Raw genomic sequence first — 22,211 nt, forward strand, 5'->3', positions numbered from 1 at the left:
TTTTGTTAAAATCCCCTTCTGAACAGTATTGAACTCCAAGTGCTAGTATTAGCACAAAACTGACCTATTCCTTTGATGCTAAAGATTTATTTAAAAAAGATGGAATAGACATTCCATGTACAATACTGCAGTGTATATTTGATTACATTTAACAGAAAAAAATATTTGCATGAATTTAAAGCTTTAAGAAATCTGATCACAGTATTTCTGATTGAATTTGTACATAATTATATTAGTATGAAGAGCACAGTTTAAAAAAAAAAAAAAAGGAGTAGCAGCACACTGCTGGGGTTACGATTTTAAAGACTCAGATACCGCTAGCCTTGCGGCACAGATACTTGTTTTTGGAAGCCATGACCAGACAATGGACCATATTTGGTCTGGATGCAAGCAGCTGCCAGTGCATTTTAACCCTGAGGACAAGAATGATTTCTCTTCACATGCAAGCAAAAGAGAAAGAGGATTCAATTAAGATCAGCCCCATATTTTCTACATGTCTCTTCCCCAGCTAATGCTAGTGTTAACTCCATGGATTCTTATGTGTGTGTGTATAGATATATATCTTTTACACACACACACACACCCACACACACACTCTGAAGACTTATTTTCACCGGGGGGGGGGGGGGGAAATCTACTTACTTCAAGTCCAGATAATTTGTTTTGATGTCCCAATATAATGAAAGTAATTAAAAACCCATCCCTCTGAAGTGACAGTTTTCTTCCCACTTTCAGAATATTACACTGGAAAGCAACCAACCTAATTCATTGCTCTTCCTTTTCATCTCTCAATCAGAATTCCCTTTTGTCTCTGCCCTATAGCTGTCTTGGTTCACCCTAGCGAGCTAGCGGCATTGGCAGTTGGCATGCATACTGCAGGAGTTGCAAAGCAATGCCTGATTTTTCTTGCTTTTGTTCATCTTGGAAATAATTCTTCATGGATCATGACAATAGTCTAAAATTATTTGCAGTAGATTCTGATTCAACCCTTTAGTTGATGCAAAGGTTCATTAGAACAGAAAGCAGTGTAAATCATGACAGTCCCACATTTATTGTGCCCCCAGGATTACATGAGAAAAAGAGAAGGGTGGGTGGAGAGAAAAATTTGTACTAAGTTTACCAGAAGTTTTTAAGAACTTAGGCCTTGGCTACACTGGCGCTTTATAGCGCTGCAACTGTCTCGCTCAGGGGTGTGAAAAAACACCCCCGAGCGCAGCAAGTTACAGCGCTGTAAAGCACCAGTGTAAACAGTGCCCTAGCACTGGGGGCTCCCAGCGCTGTAAACTAATCCCCACGGGGAGGTGGAGTACCTGCAGTGCTGGGAGAGCTCTCTCCCAGCGCTGGCGCCGTGACCACACTCACACTTCAAAGCGCTGCCACGGGAGCGCTCCCGCAGCTGCGTTGTACAGCTGCAAGTGTAGCCATACCCTTAGTAGGCCCAGATTCTATCCTCACTTATAGCCTGTGCCAATGCCTGTGAAGTCAGTGGGCTGCCTGGGAGCACGAAAGCAGAATTTGTTTAGAAAAGTCAGTTACATCAACAAAACACAAGTGTGTATTAGATTTCCCTTGGAAACAGCCATCTCAAATGAGCCAGGCTAATAATTGCAACTGTTTTCGTTTATCTGGATGGGATAAAGGAAGTCTGAAGTTCGAAGGGACAGGGCAAATACTATAATAAAAATAAGAAAAGTAATACAACGCTGACCTTAAAAGGGTTGCTGTGAAGTAGTTCATGCCCTAATCTGACCTACTTTAGAACTAAAATCTGACAGCAAATTGGGGAATTATATATTATTTTCACTTTTTTTAAATCCAGGCTTATTGCAGATGTACAAATTGGGAGGCATCATCAAAACAGATGAGGATCAGAATATTAAACAGGAAGATCTGGATGATTTTGAAGACTGGAGTGACAGAAATGGGATAAAACTCAATCGTACAAAGTCATGCACTTAGGGTCTAATAACAATTTTTGCTTCAAGCTGGGAGCTCCTCAGTTGGAAGTGACAGAAGAGGAGAGAACCCTGGATGTGAGGGGCAATCACAGGATAACCATGAACTACCAACATAAGGCGGCTGTGAAAAAAGCAAATGGGATCGGATCTAAGCTGCATCAAGTGAGACGTTTCAAGTACAGATAGAGAAGTATTAATGCCATTGTACAATGAACTGGTAAGACTTCATTTGGAATAATGTGTTCAGTTCTGCTCATGGAAGTTCAAGAAAGATGAATTCAAATCCGCACAAGTACAGAAAAGAGCAGCTAGGCTGATCAGGGAATGAAGGGGCTATTTTAGGAGAGGAGACACGAACTGATGCACTCACATTGTGCTGGGGAGCCCACACAAGGGGTGCAGATCCCTTACTTGTCAGAACATGGCACAGGAAGCTACCTGCACCTCAGTGCGCAGGGGGGGTTGAGGCTGGGCAGGTTCACAGCTATACAGCCCAATTTTCTCCCGTAGAAGGGTTAGGGCTAAAGCTTAGTGAGCAAGCCCACCTGCCGAGTAGCTGTGCCCTTTAGCAGTGGCCTGAGGGCAGCAGTGAAAGTTTCTGTCCCTGTGGGCATGCACCTGATTTACTTGAAACTGGGTGCTGGGAAAGGATTTTCCACATCACGAAGATGTTCTCTGAAAAAACAGATTTCAAGATAAGTGATTTCCACTAAGACGTCCAATAGATATTTGAAAAAAGGGAAGTTATATCTACTGGAGAATATCAGACAGGCCAGCTACATCTGTTCTGTGGTTTACTTATCAGATGTATCAAAAGGATTCCCTCCAAAACCCACAAATCAAATATTTATCTAACTCCCTTGTACTTTCTATAGCTAGCTAGACTGTGGACTACATGAAGTGAGACTGGATTTTCAGTCCAGTTCCCAAACACCTACAATAATAATTAGCAGAGCATACTAGCGCTAACTGGTAGCTGTGACACATGGCTAGAAAGGGTTAAACATCCTGCAAAATAAATAACCCTCAAAAGACATGTGGGGAGATGATGTTTGTGTTTTTTCATATGTATGAATAGGGTCAACAATATAATCAACAGCCCCTGTTTATGCTGTATTCTGATAATTCAGAGGTCAGAAGAACAGCCTAGCATTTAAATGAATTGTAAACACAGGATATCTCAGTATTCATCTCTCTTTGACATGTATTGTGAATGGTGGAGGAACAAGCAAGTGGCCTTATGTTAATTAGTATAGCTAAGTACCTCCTTCAAAGTCATCCTAATTACCGTTTGTTCCCCAAAGAAATCCCAACTTTTCACAAGACATGAAATTGTATAAAAGATCCTTGGGTCCTGATTCTGTCATCTCAGATCTGCTTAAGCTTCATCAGGGGAAGTTTAAGTCGCAAGATTGTCCCACTTGTGCTGGTGCTCCCTGAAGGTGATATTGGACACTGGACTATAAACCTATGAACTATTTCTGAAAGAACTCTTTGCAACTACAAAGCTCACCAGCTCTGCTATGAATCTGCATCTCTATGTATATTAATAAGTTCAATTCATTGAGACAGCGTTTAACCATACTCTCTCTTGTTTTTTAAAACATTTTAGTTTAGTTAATAAGAATTGGCTGTAGCGTGTATTTGGGTAAGATCTGAAATATAGATTAACCTGGGAGGTAATGTGTCCGATCCTTTGGGACTGGAAGAACCTTTTCTTTTATATGAAGAAATAAGATTTACAGAAATTTTCATCATATTTGACGTGGGTACCTGGATGGAGGCTTGAGGCTGGATCACTTTAAGGGAACTGTGTTGTTTGGACTTCTGAGTAACCAGTAAGGTAATAAAGAAGCTGTTTTGGTAAACCTAAGTATTGGAATAGCCACCAGCTTTATGGGGGATTGTCTGCCCCATTCTTTGCAGTTCATCCTAATTGAGTGACCATAGCTGGCTCCCCACTAGGGCCCCAGTCACAATAGCCTAGTTGGCAGTACCAACGGAGCAGCCCATGAGAGCAAGCTCTTCTCTCTGACGTCTCCAGAGTATGGTTCCAGGGTACACAATCCAGCATCTTTCACAAACATTAAAATAAATAAAATAGCTACTTATACTAGTTGCTACATCTCCTCCATTTTGTACTACCTGCTCCTCATCCAGAAAATCTGTTTCTGTTTCTCAAAGGTCTAACACTTCCTTAACTTTTAGTTTGCTGCCCATTTCAAACAGTTTTGTAGCATCTGTAAGGTGGAGTGGAGTGGGGGGTGGGGGAGAGGAGAGAAGAATTCTCTAAGCTCTCCTTATATTCCCAACACAAGTCCCCAAGCAGACATTACCTACGGATGGGCAGCCTGTCAAAGATTAGTTTCCATATCTGCAGCAGCAGGGACTGGAAAAGATTTGCTGCATCCCACAACAGGTGATGTACCTGCCCCTTTAACAGCCTGCCATAGGGGGCATAGTCTCAAAGAATCAGGCAGAGGTTTAGATCAGTGGGTCTCAACTTTTCCAGACTACTATACCCCTTTCAGGAGTCTGATTTGTCTTGCGTATCCCAAGTTTCACCTCAATTAAAAACTTCTTGTCTATGTCAAAATCAGACATAAAAATACAGAAGTGTCATAGCACACTATTAGTGAAAAATTGCTTACTTTCTCATTTTTTCTGCATTAAATTTTAGTTTGTACTGACTTCGCTAGTGCTTTTTATGTGGCCTATTGTATAACTAGGCAAATATCTAGATGAATTGACGTACCCCCTGGAAGACCTCTGCATACCTCAGAGGTACGCTTACCCCCGGTTGAGAACCACTGATTTAGATGACTAAATCCCATTCCAACCAGAAAATTGCATAGCTAGAACTGTCTGCAATGCTTTTGAAAACATACCTGAGATTTTACTAGAGACTGAGTCAGTGACTTCTGAATTACAGGGAAGAGCTCAAAATGTTCACGTCTGGTTGATTAGTTAGGCACTTAGGAGTTGCAGATGCTCAGCACCTCTGCAAACCAGGTCACTTACTTGTTTGCCTAAATACAGATTCAAGTGTCTAACTCTGGTCAACCAAGTTTCCAAATGAGGGACAGTCTTCATAGAAAAAAAAAACAATGAGGAGTCCATAAGGTGCCACAAGGACTCCTCGTTGTTTTTGCTGATGCAGACTAACACGGCTACCACTCTGAAACCAGTCTTCATAGAATATGTCTTGACTGAAGAGTAGCCTGGGTAATTGGCACCTGGGTGTAAGCAGCCATCCTACAATGCCCTGAGTCACTTGTCCTCTTTGGTGCTGCACAGGCTTCTGGGGGTATATCCCAAGGTTCTTTGTGCTGCAGTAAGCTGAGCCACTCTACAATTCTCTCAGTGCATTGTGGGAGAATTCATCTATCCACCTGGGCACACAGAAGGAATTGTGGGATGGCACTGAAGGACTATCAGCACGTGCGTAATTTAGCCTGCACCCTCACTGCAAAGCGGGCCGGTTACCAGCCCAGATGAAAGCACCACTCGAACTTCTGTGAATAGCCTGAAGTCAAGCGAGTTAGCTCCAATTGAAAGCAATGCCAAACTTGGGGGAGAGGTTTGTGTGTGGATTCAGGTTAGGAACAACACCCAGTAAGACCCTGGGTTAACTGCAATGAAGACATACCCAAGTGTTTGGGGATGAAAGGTGCTATAAAGCTGCAATTATCTGAGGTGGGGTCTCAAGCCCTTATCTCTGTAATACAGACCAAATCTGTGACCAGGAGAGTAATGCAGAAGAAACAGGCTGTACACACTCCTTCCAGTCCAAAAAAGACTGGACTACTTCTCAAATTTTTAACAGATCTATTTGTTAAGCAATGTGTCAAGTTAATAATTCATTCAGTTTCTAGCAGCACTGTCACAAGAATAAAGATTAAACCTTCCACATTTTCCTCAGAGAAGCCAAGCTGCAGGGTTAGCTTCAAGTTTATGAAGTAATGTCTTAAGGCCAACGTCTGCTCTCAGATGTATGCAAGCTGAACTGAAGGAGAGTTATAGGTCTGGACCCAGGAGCAGATTTGTCCCCTAATGATTTTGTAACAAATTTCAGCAAAAGTTTGGAATTTTTGACATATCTTGCCTATTTAAACAGTCAAAGTGGGAAAGGGTTGATTTTAAAAGTGACAGTAGAAATAATTTTGAAAGGAAAATATGCAAACATTTGTTATTAAAAGATTAATTTGTTTCCAGGATGATGATTAGTTTCTGTTGGTACAGTAGCTGAAGTTAAAAATAGGTAAGGGGAAACAAAGGTTCATGCCAAACCACTGTCTGCTACTCTATTTTTTGATCTGAGGAGGCAGACTTCGCTAGATTAAGAATATCTAAATTTTGTCTAATCAATTTCCAATTCCCCTCCTCCTTTCCCCCCCTCACATTTAATGGGACTTATCCAGACATTTTAGTTTTCTAATGCATTTGTTAAGAACTAAAGTTATTTTTCCACATTAACCTTTAAATAAGAAGAAAGAATTACAATCTAAGGTTCTTAGATGTTTTAGAAGAATTTCACAAATCATAAACACTCATTACGTTCAAACACTCCAATACTAATCAAGTTTAAAATTTGCAATCATATGATGTTATATATCTTGAGTCATGGAATTTGCTGCCGAACCAACTCCTTGCTACAGAGTTGTGCTTCAGAATCCAAACATTCACTTTACATTTATGTTTCTAGCACTTTTAGTTGTGCAGAAAATCTTCTATATCACAAAATAAATATGAACTAATACATAGTTGTCTTTCTGAGTTTGCAGTCAGACTAAAACAATAGCTCTGAGAAAGGCAAACTGCCTCCATTCATATAAATGAATAATTAACTCAGAATCCTAATGGCAAGGTTATCTTTATATATATTTTTAACTCTCTCACTGATCATTGTTTTAGCACAAACACATCCAGCCAAGTCAATATACTAACCCTACCACTGTTGGTTGCAGGAGCAGTAGGGCACTGGGCAACAGACTGCTATCAAGAGTTGCAGGAATGGAAAAAATAAGAGTTCAAAGTCTCTTTCACAAGTTTCAAATCAACTCTGTGCTGTTTCACAAATGGGAGGTAAAAAGGAGATTCATTCCCTTTTCTGTGCCAAAATCTCAACCACCTGCTTGGTTTCCAAAATCTAAATGGCCCCCTATGCCTTTTCCAAGGAGCCAAAAGCCCCAAATGTCTCCTCTGCCAAAACTTTTAGCTCTTTTCTCTCTCTCTTCCCCCTTCTCTGCAAAATTTCTACAAGCAGTTTTGAGTTTTAAATATAAAATTCTGGAGCACATTAGCATTCTGGGATGGGGGGGAAAGAGTAAAAATCAATCAATTTACTATCCAATTAAATAAAAAACGCTGACTAATTGTTCACTTTTTAATTTGTTCAAATCTGCTGCAGAATCTCTTAAGCTGGTGCAAGGAGCGCTGCATCTACCAGCGGACCCTGAGCAGAATTTCAGCACAGAAGAAAAAGATTTCCCACCCCGCTGGGGCAAAAGCTTGTTCAGCTGGTTGAAAATCAAACATAAAAATTAAGTCAAATGTACTCAGTGAAATATTTTTCCAAATGTTCCTCTTCATTATTTTGATTCTCTTTAAAACAAAAGAAGAGAGAAACAAGGAAATTAAATGCAAAATCCTATGTTAACACAACACGAAGATGGAGAATGATTAATCACCTCATTGTAAAGCTGTTTAGAGTTAAGGCTGCCTCTGTGCATTATTATAAGGCCAATCACTAAATCACACAGCATAGGTTTGTCTTAACAATAATATACTTGGTGCTTTAAAATGGTCAATTTCACAAAGCTGAAGACAAGTATGAGTCAAATCAGTTGGGAGAAAATCTAAAGATAATAATGTGAATGTAATTGGGAACTGTTTAAGAACATTTTACTAGCTGCCTAAAAAGGTGTGATCACACAATTGGGAAAAAAGGCCGTACCGATTAAAAAAAACCTACCTGACTTAGGGCTTGGCTACACTTACAAATTTGCAGCGCTGCAGCAGGGTGTGAAAACACACCCTCTCCAGCGCTGCAAATTGCAGCGCTGCAGTGGTGTCAAGCAAGCCAGCGCGGGGAGCACAGCTCCCAGCGCTGTCCGTTATTCCCCACAGGGAGGTGGAGTACGGACAGCGCTGGGAGAGCTTTCTCCCAGCGCTGGCGCTTTGACTACACTTAGCGCTTCGCAGCGCTTTGAAGCGCTAAGTGTAGCCACAGCCTTAGAAAAGAAGTGAAAGCACCTATACTTTTTTTTTTAAATATGTTTGCAGTGTTGTTTGCAAAGGAAACCTGCACAACACCTTCAAAAGGTGAGCCTAGGAACTTGAACTGATAACACTGCTAGACACTAAAAACCCTGGATTTAAAGGGGACACTGGTTTCATGGCCCATTGCAACAATCTGAAACACACACCACCTCTGCCTGTTAACCATTAATGGCCCTCTTCAAACTCCTTTTGCATAACAATCTAACCCTTATTGCCACATTATCTCAAGTGACCGCCTACCACGTTACCCTTTATTCTTAACTATCTGTTCTTACTTGTATTTAACTCACTCTGATTTCTTTCCCCAGATAGGAAAAACTCCGTGGCTTATGGCTACAGAGATTCTCAACAAGGGTACACAGAGGTCTTCCAGGAGGTACATCAATTTGACCTCACCCTCTCTGATTGAACTAACCCTGTTATCTCCAGACTGATTCTTGCCTGCATATTTATACCTGCCTCTGTAAATTTCCATTACATGCATCTGACAAAGTGGGTATTCACCCACGAAAGCTTATGCTCCAATACATCTGTTAGTCTTAAAGGTGCCACAGGACTCTGTTGCTTTTTACAGATCCAGACTAACACGGCTACCCCTCCGATACTCATCTAGATCAGTGTCTCTCAATCTGGGTTTCATTACCCCAGAGGGAGGTGTTGCAGAGGATGGGTTGGGGGGCTCACAAGCGCAGGACCAGTGTTAGGAGGTGACAAGCAGAGCAATTGCCCAGGGCCCCATGCCACTGGGGGGGCCCGTGAAGCTAAGTTACATGCTTCAGCCCCCGGCAGCAGGGGCTTGGGCTTGAGCCCCAGAGCTCAGGCTTCAGACTCCTGAAAGGGGTACAGTAGTCAGAAAAGGTTGAGGACCACTGCACTAGAGCACTTATGGTGCAGCTGCATTGGTGTAAGCTCTCTGAGTAGTCGTTCTACACACAGCTCTCCTGCCCATATAGTGTTGTCTACACTAGCACTTAAGTCAGCATAACATATGTTGCTTGGGAGGTGGCTAATTCACACTCGTGAGTGACATAATTTATGTTGACTTAAACTGTAGCCTAAGCCTTGAAGTCTGAAAGCTTGTACCTTTCACCAACAGAATAAAATATATTACCTCATTTACCTTGTCTCTTAAAAAATACAGCAAATAGAAGAAAGGGGAACTTGATAATAATGAATATAAATCAGAAACTAGTAATTGTAGAAAACTGGCAAAGGAAGCAAAAGGACACAAGTAGAAATGTATTGCCAGCAGCGTTAGACGATAATGAGTTTTCTAAAGTATGTTAGGAACAAAAAAAATCCTACAACTGGCATTGGTGTTATTAGAGGGACGTGGTTGAAGTGTCAACAATAATGAAGAAAAAGCAGAAGTGTTCAAGAAATATTTCTGTTCTGTATTTGGGAAAAAGCCAGATAATATGCTGAAATAAATTTGTTAGTCTCTAAGGTGCCACAAGTATTCCTGTTCTTTTTCCAGATAATATAGACACAGTATGATAACAAAACACTTTCCATTCTAACAGTAACTCAGGAGGCTGTGAGCAGCAGCTACAAAAGATAGACATTTTTAAAATCAGCAGGTCCAGATAATTTAGATCCAAGAAGCCAAGCCGCAGCTAAGGAGCACTCTGGGTTGTTAGGATATGCCTACACAGCACTGAGTTACAGAGCCCAGGTCACTCAGCTGACTCAGGCTAGAGCTCTCAGGCTATAAAATTGCAGTGTAGATGTTTGGCCTCAGGCTGGAGCCTGGGCTCTGACACCCTCCCTCCTTGCGCCGTCTCATAGTCTGAGCACCAGCTCAAGCACAAAAGTCTACAATACAATTTTATAGACTATAGCCCGAGCCCCATGAGCCCAAGTCAGCTGACCTGGGCCAGCCACATCTGAGCCATAGGTCTTCTATTGCTGTGCAGACATACACTTAATGTTGATTTTCAAATGAGTTGTGGAAAGCTACGGAAGTTCCAGAAGACGGGAAGAAAGCAAGTGTTGTGCTAATATTTAAGAGTAAAAGGGATGACCTAGGGAATTATAAAATTGTCAGCCTGACATTAATCCCAAGCAAAATAATGGAATAACTGGGATGGGACTTGATTAATAAAGAATTAAAGGAGAGTAATATAATTAATGCCGGTCAACAAGGGTTTATGGAAAATAGACCCTAACAAACTAATTTGGCATCTTGTTTTGATGAGATTACAAATTTGGTCAATAAAGACAGTAGTGCTGATGTAATATACTTAGATTTCTGTAAGGCATTTGATTTGGTACTGCATGACATTTTGATTAAGAAACTAGAACGATATAAAATCAGCATGTACACAATAAATGAACTAACTGGCTAAATGATAGGTCTTAGAATGCAATTGTAAATCTCATGGGTATTTTTAGTGGGGTCCTGTAGGGACTGATTCTTAGCCTTAGTGCATTATAATCTATTAAAAAGACTGGTTGGGTTTAGGTTGGGTTGAGCTAACGTGCTAGCTACACCTGACCTAAACACAACCATTTTCCCCAGCATAAATGCAAGGTTGCACTTTGTCAGTCCACTTAGCTAGGCTAGAACTCAACCAGCTAAAAATGGCACAACAAGGTGATACTCTCCATCTAAACTAGAGAAAATGGTCAAGTTTAGGTCAGGATTATTTAGCACACGAGTGAAGCCCAATCTGAACTCAACCACTTTTCCCAATCGAGCCAAACCCCATATGTGCAGCAATATACAGCAAGATTTGAATGCAATCCTGAAGCTAATGCCCAAGAACAAAATCTTCCTATTTTTAAGGGGGTGTTTCCCATCATGTCCTAGCTCCTATATGGTGTTTGGCTACACCTCAAGCTCCGGAAAAATATGTCACTTTTCAGCCTCATCCTTATTTCTCATTAATCATCTTTCAGGATAGGTCTTGTACCACAACTCCCACCATCCCTTCTAATCTTCAAATACGAGTAGAAATCCCCATGCGACAGCAAAAAGAGCAATACAGACACTGGTGGCACAGGGCTTCCCCATCCTGCCTTCCCCAAGTGCTGCTGGTATTAATCCTATAGAAAATGAGTTAGGCTCCAAAATGCTGCCTGTCTTTCTGTAGTGAGTTAGGATTACCTGCTGTATTAGAGATTTATTGCACTAAATGAGAACCAGGTAATCAGAGCTCCAGTCAGGAAGTGCTGCTGCAGTGTACTCAGTTACAAGGAAGTATTCACTCTGTAAGGGTATGTCTACACAGCAATGTAAGCCTAGGGTTAGTGGGACCCATATCAGGGAATCTTGGGCTTGACGTCTATCTTGCATTTTAACCCTAGGTTAAGAATTTTCTGACCCATGATCAAACCTAGGGCTCTGGCATCCACACCGCAGTGCACAAACCTGAGTCAAAGTAAATATATCCCAAAGTGCCTAGCCCCCACTTCCCCCCCACCAATGTCGACACTCTAGCCCTAGGAACATGGTGCACTGTAGGAAAACTCTACTACCCACCTTGTTTCCTAACTGTGACGGTGCTATTGATGGGTCTGAAGTGCCCATGAGAAGCATGAGCATAAAAACTGCATAATTAGCTCCTCTGGTGGCTGTGTCAGTAGAATGACTACAGTTTGAGAAGGGTTTATACTGAACTACCACCTAACCTGAGAATTGGGCTCTCCACCTCTAGGCTGAGTCACATTGGCAGGAAAATGCCCATGTGCACCTGTTCTGAAGATAGTTAATAATATAATATATGGAGATATACCTATCTCAGAACTGGAAGGGACCCTGAAAGGTCATTGAGTCCAGCCCCCTGCCTTCACTAGCAGGACCAAGTACTGATTTTTTGCCCCAGATCCCTAAGTGGCCCCCTCAAGGATTGAGCTCACAATCAGGGCCGGATCCAGGCACCAGCATTCCAAGGCAATCTTCAAGGGGCAGCAGTCCCTGTTGTTTAGCCCCCAGCAGCACGCCAAATTGCCGCCGCGGGCGGGGAGAGGGGGGCAGTCCGTGTGCCTTTAGGGCGACACGTGCATTTCCACGGTGGCGGCAATTCGGCAGCAGCTTTTATATTTAGCTGTCTGTGGCGGCTTCAGCTAAACATAGAAGCTGCCACTGAATTGCCACCGTCGCGGAAACGTGCCTGCCACCCTAAGGGCACACGGACTGCCCCCGCCGTGGCAGCAATTCAGTGCGCTGCTTGGGGTGGCGAAAACTGTAGAGCCGGTCCTGCTCACAATCCTGGGTTTAGCAGGCCAATGCTCAAACCACTGAGCTATCCCTCCCGGATGTTAGTCTCCAGGGCTGTCAAACTATTAAAATGAAACTTTGCAATTCTTAATTTTTAAAATGGGATGTTCGGTGAAGGTGTTTTTGTTTGTTTGATTTTTATTTATTTATTTTTGTCTGTTTGTTTTGAAGTTTGTCATAAAATGTAGGTTTCAGAGGAAACACAAACACACCCACACACACCCTGCCTGGCTGCTGCCAAATGCGGAGCAGTGAAGTGTATCCCCACGGCTTCAGGTGCAGTAGGAGCCCGCCCCAAGACTTCCTCACAGTGAGCCAGAGTCGCCGCCACGGGAAGTTGCAGGCAAGTTTTGGGGCTGGCTCCCAGTCATCGTCCTCACAGAGCCTGCAGCCCGGGCCCCCCTGTGCATGAAGCCCCAGGGAGGGTACGGGGAGCCTGGGAGCAAGGGCCAGAGAGCAGAGCAGGGACCAAGCGCTGCCATGCAGGGAAGGGGAGCGGCATCTGGCTCAGCCCAGCCGGGGGAGGGATGACTCAACATCCCGGTGGTCGGGAGTCACTTCCTGCCTGTCAGCTTTGCTCCTTGCTCTGGGCATGCTCTGCACAGCAGCAAGGACGAGCTGGAGCAGGAAGGGGGAGCACACTCAGCCAGGCAGCAATGGCATTTCCAGCCGCTGCACCGACTGCCTGCAGTGCTGCTCTTCTGCCACCGGGAACTCTGGGATACACCAGAGGATTTTCAGGACCTAAATTAAGCCAGGGCCACATGTACCCAAGAAAGCAATTGGGCTCAGACCCTCCAGCCCTGCACGGTCCACAGGATGTAGTTTGCCCATCCCTGCTCTAAGCATAAGCCAAGACACAACAGATGGTGTATTGCCAACATTAAACAACACCAAACAACATTAAAGGTTGGACCCCTTGGTCTGAAATAGCCCAAATTTGGTGACTTTCCAGGCACACTGCAAAAGCACCTGTTACGGTTTCTGGAGAAGGCTGAGGGTGTATTTTCTTGATGGTGAAGGGGGTAGATGGCTCTCTGGACAGCCAAGTTCCTGCAGAACTAATTTTAATGCTGCTGAGATTTAATTTAATTGTATTTATTGTATTAACAACAATGCTAGGGCCCCTAGAGCTTTGGATAGATTTTAAAAAAATTTAAAAAAAGTCTAAGTAAATAAAACAATGTTTTATTGCAATACTCGGAGCTCTTTGTAAAGCCCCAGCTACTGGAATCAGGAGATTGCATGAAAATCAAAGCTTCCATTTAAAAAAAAAGGAAGTTTCCAGCTTTTGTAGTTGTGGAGAAAAAAAAAAAATCTTGAAAATGTGAGGCGAGTGCACCCTAAAGGCTCAGAAACCAGAAAGCAAGTAAGAACTCAACATTTAAAAAAAAAACAACCAACCCTCATGATGTTTAGGGGCACGACCGCTTGGGATTGGCCATGGTAAAGTGGAAAGAACATTAAAATCTAGTTTATTTTTCATGGCTTGTGCCAATTCTTTACCTGTTATTCAGATTGGACAAACAGATTTTTTATTTCTGGTCAGTAATACTGATACGCCGCCTGCTTCTTGTCATTGTCTCCCAGTACCTGTATTGTTTGGGAATGGCACACTGTGGTCACAGCACTGACTTGAAAATTGTAATCTTTTCCAGTCTGAGAAATGCCCCTCAAAACTAAAAGAGTCCTAAAAGTGAAAGCACCATCACAGTCAAATGCAGAAATCAGCATTTCCCTATGTGCACTCATCTACTGCAAGCCTTTGGAGGGTAAAGGAATAATGACCCAACGGAGCTGTAATTAACTTTTATATTTTGAATTACACCTGTACCAAGGCGACTGACTGCTAGCAGGGAAAAAAACAAAAACAAAAACAAAAAAACACTTTACTGTGATTGCCTCATATCTGTAAAGAATGTATACTCCTCTGGATGCATGAGCCAAACAAGACAGAATTTTGCAAATGTAATAATTTAACAAGTACAGCAATTACACCACCTTCCTTACGGACTGCAACATATATTTTATCATTACAGGCTTGGCCAGCCATCATGTTCTAATTACATGCACTTACAGAGCATCTTTTGTTAAAGGATCTCAAAGCTATTTGCACATATTAATAACATATTAATAACATTTCACAACACCCCTGTAAAGGAGAGTGGTCTTCTACAGTGTGGACATTGTTACATAATACTTTGATAGCGAAGGGCTAAATTGAGGCACAAAGGCTCAGGTCTACAAATTTAGGCTCCAGTGAGATCCACAAAACTCAGATTAATCGCACTGTTAAACAATACTCGAATACTATTTAAATATTTTCTACATTTTCAAATATATTGATTTCAGTTACAACACAGGATACAAAGTGTACAGTGCTCACTTTATATTCATAAGTATTTGCACTGTAAAAAAACAAAAGAAATGACATAGGGAAAGGTAGGAGAGAGGTCCTGGAGACCAAATTTAGGCTGGTAATGTAGCTTATAGATAAGGCTACAATTTAGTCACAGAGGTCACGGCAGTCTTGGATTCCATTACTTTACCCCACTTCAGCTGTCAGCAGCTAAAGCCGGGGCTGGAGGCGGGACTGTGTGCCCCGGCCCTACAACTGGGGCTGGATGGCTGGAACCAGGACCCTGCAGCCCCTGCCCTACGGCTTGGGGAGGGTGGCTGGAGCGAGGACTGCACACCCCTGTCCCGCAGCTACGGGTTTTGGAACAAACTGATAAAGTAAACATAATAAGTCACCAGGACCAGATGGTATTCACCCAAGAGTTCTGAAGGAACTCAAATATGAAATTGCAGAATACCAACTGTGGTATGCAACCTATCACTTAAATCAACCTCTTACCAGATGACTGGCAGATAGCTAATGTGACGCCAAACTTAAAAACAGGCTCCAGAGGCGATCCTGGCAATTACAGGCCATAAGCATACTTCAGTACCAGGCACATTGGTTGAAACTATAGTAAAAACAAATTATCAGATGCATAGATGAACATGATTTGTACATTGGAAAACATAATCCCAACCCCATACAAAATGATGGGGTGTAAATTAGGTACTGCCACTCAAAAAAGAAAAATTGGGGCCATTGTGGATAGTTCTCTGAAATCATCTGCTCAATGTGCAGCGGCAGTCAAAAAAGCCATCAGAATGTTAAAAACCATTAGGAAAGGGACAGATAAGACAGAAAATATCAATGCCGCTATACAAATCCCATGGTACCCCGCATCTTGAATACTGCATGCAGATCTGGTCACCTCATCTCAAAAAAGATATATTAGAATTGGAAAAGATATAGCGAAGGACAACAAAAATGATTAGGGGTATGGAACAGCTTCCATATGAGGAGAAATTAAAAAAGACAGACTGTTCATTTTAGTAAGGAGATGACTAAGAGGGGATATGATAGAGGTCTATAAAATCATGAATGGTGTGGAAAAAGTGAATAGGGAAGTGTTATTTACCCCTTCATAGAACACAAGAACCAGTGGTCACCCAAAAAAAAATAGGCAGCAGGCTTAAAACAAAAGGAAGTACTTCTTCAGACAACACAGTCAACCTGTGACACTCATTGCCAGGGGTTGTTGTGAAGGCCAAAAGTATAATTGGGTTAAAAAAAGAATTAAATAAGTTAATGGGGGATAGCTCCATCAATGGCTATAACTCTTGGGTGTCCCTAAGCCTCTGACTGCCAGACAGGGGATGGATCACTCAATAATTGCCCTATTCTGTTCATTCCCTCTGAAGCCTTTGGCACTAGCTACTGCTGGAAGACAGGATAGTGGGCTAGATGGACCATTGGTCTGACCCAGTACTGCCATTCTTATGTTCTTGTGAAACAGTTTTCACAGTGCAGTTTAAAAAATTAGCACTCAATATATTTCAGTGTCTCATGGACTCTTTTCAACAAAGACCATAGTTTAGATTCCTCAACTGGCCTCAGCCTTCAATGAAGGATGCGTTTTATATTCCTTATTTGATCTAGACACTTTAACACAGGATACTTGGAAAAGCCCAGGAGGAAAAAAACAAAAACAAATGATCATTAAATGCATCTGTGTCATGAGAACTGGTGGACATATGTGAAAGAGACAGTTTAAAAGATACACACTCCATTCCGCATTCTCATTAGTGAAGATGGCCAGCATCCTTACACACCCCTCCCAAAAAGCCTTCTTTCAACCAGGCACAGTTTACCCATGACCCCTCCATTCAATTGCCTGCACTCCAGCTCCCTCCCACAAACTCCTGTAATACCCTGGTTTGCCCCAACCCACCACAGCCTTTAGAGGCAACTCTGAAGTGTCTCAGTTAAGGGACACATTGAAAGGAGAGTGAGGTTCCATGGAAGTTACAAGCATTACTGGCTATTTGGAGAAGGATCAATAGGTCACAAAGACCTGAGGCCTAACAGGATTTTTTTCCCCAGCAACATGGATAGGCCTGAAGACTTATAACACTCCTTCCTTTGAAGGTTAATCCATGGCCCTAGAAGGTGTAACACACTTCCTATTTGTTAAATCCTTCAGATGTTGCGGCATCAACAGAAACCCTTGGAATCATCTGCATCAAAAGACTGAATGCAGGGTGAAGTATTCCAAGGTCTATTGGATATTTCTGATGAAACTCTGGAGGCTGCCTGGGCCACTGCATCTGGGTAGGAAAGGTCTCATGGAGGTGATAACTGCTAAACACCTCACCAGCATTACAAGACTCACCTATCAGTTATCTTGGCAAAATCTTGAAAGCTTAAAAGGGCCTGCAGAAGCAAGAAACCCAGATCCTAATCTTGCAAACACTTACGTACATAAGTAATTGTATGTATAATGGGACTACACATCTGTAAGCGTCTGTATGACCAGGGCCTAAACCACAAACAATTAACTGACCAGATGCTCACAGAGCTACATGTCCCACAGAAAGTAAAAATCTGATGAACTGCCAGAAGACCTTATAATTGTTGTTTTTGTCAGATGTCCAACACCAGGCAACCACACAGAAATTCCAACAGTAACGGGACACTGACAAGTTAAAATTCATATTAAAAAAAAAAAGTTAACCTAACTTGCTAGCACCTTAGATTTTTAGAAATCAAGTTTATTTTTAGGTTTTTACTTATTTTTAGGTTTTAGGTTTTTACTTTTAGGTTCTTGTGCTGCAAACGCATATCTGCCTAATTTTACTCTTATCAAAGGCAGTCAGACTACTCACATGGGTAAAGTTAAGCACAGCTGTAAGATTTTATAGGCTCAGGGCTTTAGACTGTCCACTTCTTGCATTTCTATCTGTTTAAGCAATGTAAACAAACCATTCAGTTCTTAATCTTTCAGTTTCTGATTGGATGCATTAGGAAAATAACTGCAATGTTTGGTTTTCAGCCACTACATTAGAACGCTAGATAGCTTTTAAAAATAAACTGTTCCCATACATATTTTTATTTCAGTGGAAACATTTCTATTGCCATTAGGTTTTGTCAAATATTACTTAAGAAAATCTAGGTTCACCTGACGGCATCCATTTAAGCACGTGATCTTTAGTAATTAAACTGAAAACTAAGGATGTGCTCTTGCAAGCTTATGTGCAGCGTCTGTCTGTGCATGGGAACTTACAGGATCACGACCTAAACTGTGACAAAACTGGTCTTATGAACAAGTCTGCACAAACCAGCCTGAAATGTCTGCAACAAGACATTTTTGAGCTATGAGAGATCACAAGTACAAAGATTTAAATCTTTGCCAAAACTGGTTCCTTTCACACCCCAAAAGAAAAAAACAAAAATCTGTCTTCCTGCCTTTGACAAAGCATGAAAAAATTCAAGCCAAAAAGGAGTTTATTGAACATTTGGAGATTTATAACAAAACCACACAGAGGCGAGATTATAAAGGAAACAGCATTTAACCCACCACTATGCAGGCTCACTAGTGACTCCCTATCAGTGGGGCACTGCCCAGAGCGATGCACTCACCTCCTCACTGCAAAATACAGAAGGGGGCAGGGGAGAAACATTCTAACATCTTTGGAGATAAAAGGAAATTAATGTTTTGCATCTAGTGTGCAAGTTATGTCTGAATAAAACATGCACCAGAGTCTGCAGCTATACATTCCTGCAGAAATAAATAAAAATTAGAAATAAGAAGGCAGATATGCAGTTGGCCATGTGAATTGATTTCAGATCCCAGTCTCAGATCCACAAGCTAGTAGGAGGCAGAGACTAGCCATTCACAGCAGCAAACTTATCAGATAATTTATTTTAAATACCTCTAACTAAATACAATTCTAGAACTCATGAAAAGTGGCAGATTAACAACACACTGAAAATTGAAGTGCTTTTCATCTACAGACCAAGTACAGCACAGTCAGCAGCAGGAGAAGCTTCTCCACATCGCCCCAATGATGTGCCCACAGCCTACCCATGATAGCCACCTCCTAGGCATACAAGAGCAGGTCGGTCCCCATGCTCCTTTATTCCTGGGCTTCTCTGTTACTCGCAAGCTCAAAATGTACCAATTATTATGGTGTTTTCTGTAATGTGAACTTTCCACAGAGAAGCGGGCCAATTCACCTCTCCTCCCCCATTAATTCTGGATGGCAACAGCTTTCAGTCATCATTGACCTGGGCTGGATTCAAGCTGGTTACCTAAGAGGTTAAAGGACCCAGATCCCACTACACACTACTACCCAAACCAGTTTCCCCAAATCTGGTGACCTGAGCAGTGATGTTCATAGAGTTCAGTTTCTCAGATAAATGGTGGCTGCAAACCCTGAGGGGGCTGGAGGTATGTTTAAAGCAGGGGAAAGTGATCTTCAAAGCTTTAAGGGGCTTACAGAATATCTTACTACTACACCGCTGTCACTGAGGAAAATGTTTTTAAGCCATCTAGTTCTTTGCACCCCTCAACTTTAAAAAGCCTCTCAGACTTACGCTTTAATATCTAACTCTCATCTGACTGGAAAAATGCCCGGAACCACCTTTGAACGCCTAGTTTGTAATTCAAACACCCAAAAGGCTCAAAGTTAGTTGGAAAGTGATGATTTTTAAAAGGCAGCACAAGGCACCCACTCAGATCCACGGATTCTAAGGCCAAGAAGGGGCCATTGAGATCATCTAGTCTGACCTGGAAACAATCTAAGTTGTTTCTGTACAATTCTCCCCCTACTTTCCCTCAAATACAACAGACTTCTGGGCTCACCCTACTGAGCTGCTCTGTCCCTCCCTCCATCTGCAGCCACACAAACCAGAGAGATCTGAAAGGAGGAGTGAATGTTGATTGCTAAAGTCAGATGTTAGGTCCATTCTCCCCTAAGGACTACCACAGAGACTCTCCTCTAAGTGATGGGCATGCTATTTTTAGGGTTGCCAACATTGTCAAAAATGTGAGACTGCTTTCTTAGCACCCCACCCCTCCACTCCATATCATCATCATTATTATTATTATAATTAATATGATCAATAGTAATAAGCAGTACTCACCGACACTTGCCAAAAGTATTTCTTGCTGCTTTTTGCAGCACTCAGCAAGTCCTGATCTCGTTGTACACAGAGATGAAGAAATAAGGGCCATCCCTTGTAATAGGGACTGTTAGCAACCCTACCATAAGCACCTTTCTAGCACCGACTAACTACATCAGGCATGCTGGGTTCCAAGCCCTGCGGACGGTACGCTGAGCTTCCAGCCTGGACCTGTTGCAGGTAATTTCTCTGAAACCAAATAATGGGTGCAAACCACACATTACGCCAACAGGTCCGAGCAACTCAGAACGTGCCCGGCTCACCAAGAGGGAATGTTTGCATTTGCAACAAAACTCATTTTTAAGCCACTGTGTGAGTCATCGGAGTTTCCAGCCGCCTTTAGGCTCCGGCTGCAGGATTAGCCCGGCAGCCCTCGACCCAAGCAATGCTGCTTAGTCTGCAAAGCGCCCTGTGACTAATGCTACACACAACTCCCCCCACCCCACCCCCGGCCAGGAGAGGAGAGCGGGGCCGCCCCCAGTGTCGAGCGCTCGCTGCACCGAGCCACCAGCCGGCCTCCCCGCAGCCCGTCCCGCGGAAAGCGGCGGGGGACAGTCGGGGCAGCAGGCGAGGGGCCGCCCCGCTCCTACCGTGCGGCAGGCAGGGGGCGAGAAGCTCGCCCCGGGCCACGGGAAGGGCGCCCCAAGGGCAGCCCCGCCGGCAGTCCCCGGGGGCACGGCCTGGAAGGGGTTAAGCCAGCAGGAGAACCCGCCAGGGAGCGGAGCAGGGGCAGCCAGGCTCCTGCCTGGGCGCTGTGGCTCAGTCCCACGCCCAGCAGCTCACCTGGAGGCCCGGCAGTACAGCCAGCGGCCACGCTCCCGCTTCCAGCGCTGGAGCCGAGCCCCTGCTGCTCCCTCGGAGCCCGTCTGCTTCCTCCACCTGCTCCAGCTCGGCTCCTCCGCCCCCAGCAGCGCCCGCCTCCGCCCCGGGAGGGCTCCGCACGGCCTCCCCCTCCGCGCGCCCGCCGCTACACCTCTGTCGGCGCGGGGCAGGGGCAGGGGCAGGGGCGGCCGCAGGTAGGCGAGAGGCTCAGCCCGCCACGCGAAAGTCCTCCCCTGACAGAGGCTGCGGCACAGGCTGCCGCAAAGAGACGTGGTGAGGCAGGCCCAGGAGCGGCAATGCGCAGGTCTGAAGGAGGTTGGGACTGTCAAACCCAGCCTGAGGGTGAATTATTAGCCCCAGATACATGTTGTTGTTTTTCTTTAGTGAGCCCGTCAATTACTTGTAAGCACGCCAGGGTCACTACTCATTTTGAAGCCAGCAGCAGATCGCGATTGTTTTTGCCTTGATCCGTTGCTGCATCACTTTGCACCCCAGTGGTGCATGAGCTTTTGTTTTGGTGTGGGCATTATCGCTATTAGAGAGAGATGAGGAAAGGCCAAGCAGGAGCAAGGATTTCTGGGTTCTAGTCCCAGCTCTGTCACTATCTTGCTGTCACATAGGGTCTGAGCTTTCAAAGATATATTTACACTTGTGGTGAGGAATCCCATGAAATCACGTGTTTAACTTGAATCCACTAGGACAACCCACCATATCTGAAGTGAAACGTGCATACATTTTTGCAGGGGCTAAATTTATCTATGCCTCAGTTCCCCATCTGTTAAATAAAGGAGGAAAAGGTATTATCACAGTTTAATAAACACATCTGTAATCTGGTTTAATGAATGCACTAGAGCTGTTCAGTTTTTTAAAATTTTCATCCAAATTTTCATTCAAAAAAATTCAGGTTTTTAAGTTTTCAGTGAAAAAATTGAAACAAAATGCATTTTCTCATTGTATTTTGGTTCCCCCCCCAAATTTAAAATTTTTACTGTTTTTTCCACTGCACTAGGCACTTGTCTGCATCTTTAGATAAAAATCTGTCTCTAAGTCATTTTTTGAAAATGGGACTTTAGGCTCCTAAGCCATTTAAGAGCTTTTGAAATTTTTTTACTAAACGATGATGGCCACACGGCAAGTCATTGTCAGAGATGGTCTTTGAATTTAAGAGTTCATGGCTCTCAGTTCTGTACTCAGACTACTAGACCACACCTCTTTTTACTTAGGTAAATACATAATTAGCCTTTCCCTACCACTCCTGATACTTTATTCACTAACTTTTACACTCTAATAATAACTGACTTTAGTTTTAGGATGTACAACACAGAGTGCAGATGTATCATAGTAGATGGAAAAACTTACATTTCCCCCCATTTCCATTCTTTTGAATGTTTTAAAAGTTGACATT

At 43.2% G+C, this 22,211-nt stretch overlaps 1 protein-coding gene across 5 annotated transcripts in view; it reads right to left on the minus strand.

The window, feature by feature from the left end:
- Positions 1 to 21,134, minus strand: part of SH3BP2 (SH3 domain binding protein 2) — a 60,190-nt gene extending 39,056 nt beyond the window's left edge. For 2 of the 5 annotated variants that reach the window (XM_039541627.1, XM_039541623.1), the window contains exon 1: positions 20,768 to 21,134. The gene's annotated coding sequence lies outside the window, so the exon portion shown is untranslated. Of the gene's footprint in view, positions 1 to 6,905; positions 7,021 to 19,945; positions 20,278 to 20,767 lie in introns of those variants that run through there. The other 3 variants (XM_039541624.1, XM_039541626.1, XM_039541625.1) reach the window with 3 other exon arrangements.
- Between the last annotated feature and the right edge of the window lie 1,077 nt (positions 21,135 to 22,211).

Source organism: Mauremys reevesii, linkage group 5, assembly GCF_016161935.1.
Source record: "Mauremys reevesii isolate NIE-2019 linkage group 5, ASM1616193v1, whole genome shotgun sequence".
Taxonomy (NCBI): Eukaryota; Metazoa; Chordata; order Testudines; family Geoemydidae; genus Mauremys; species Mauremys reevesii.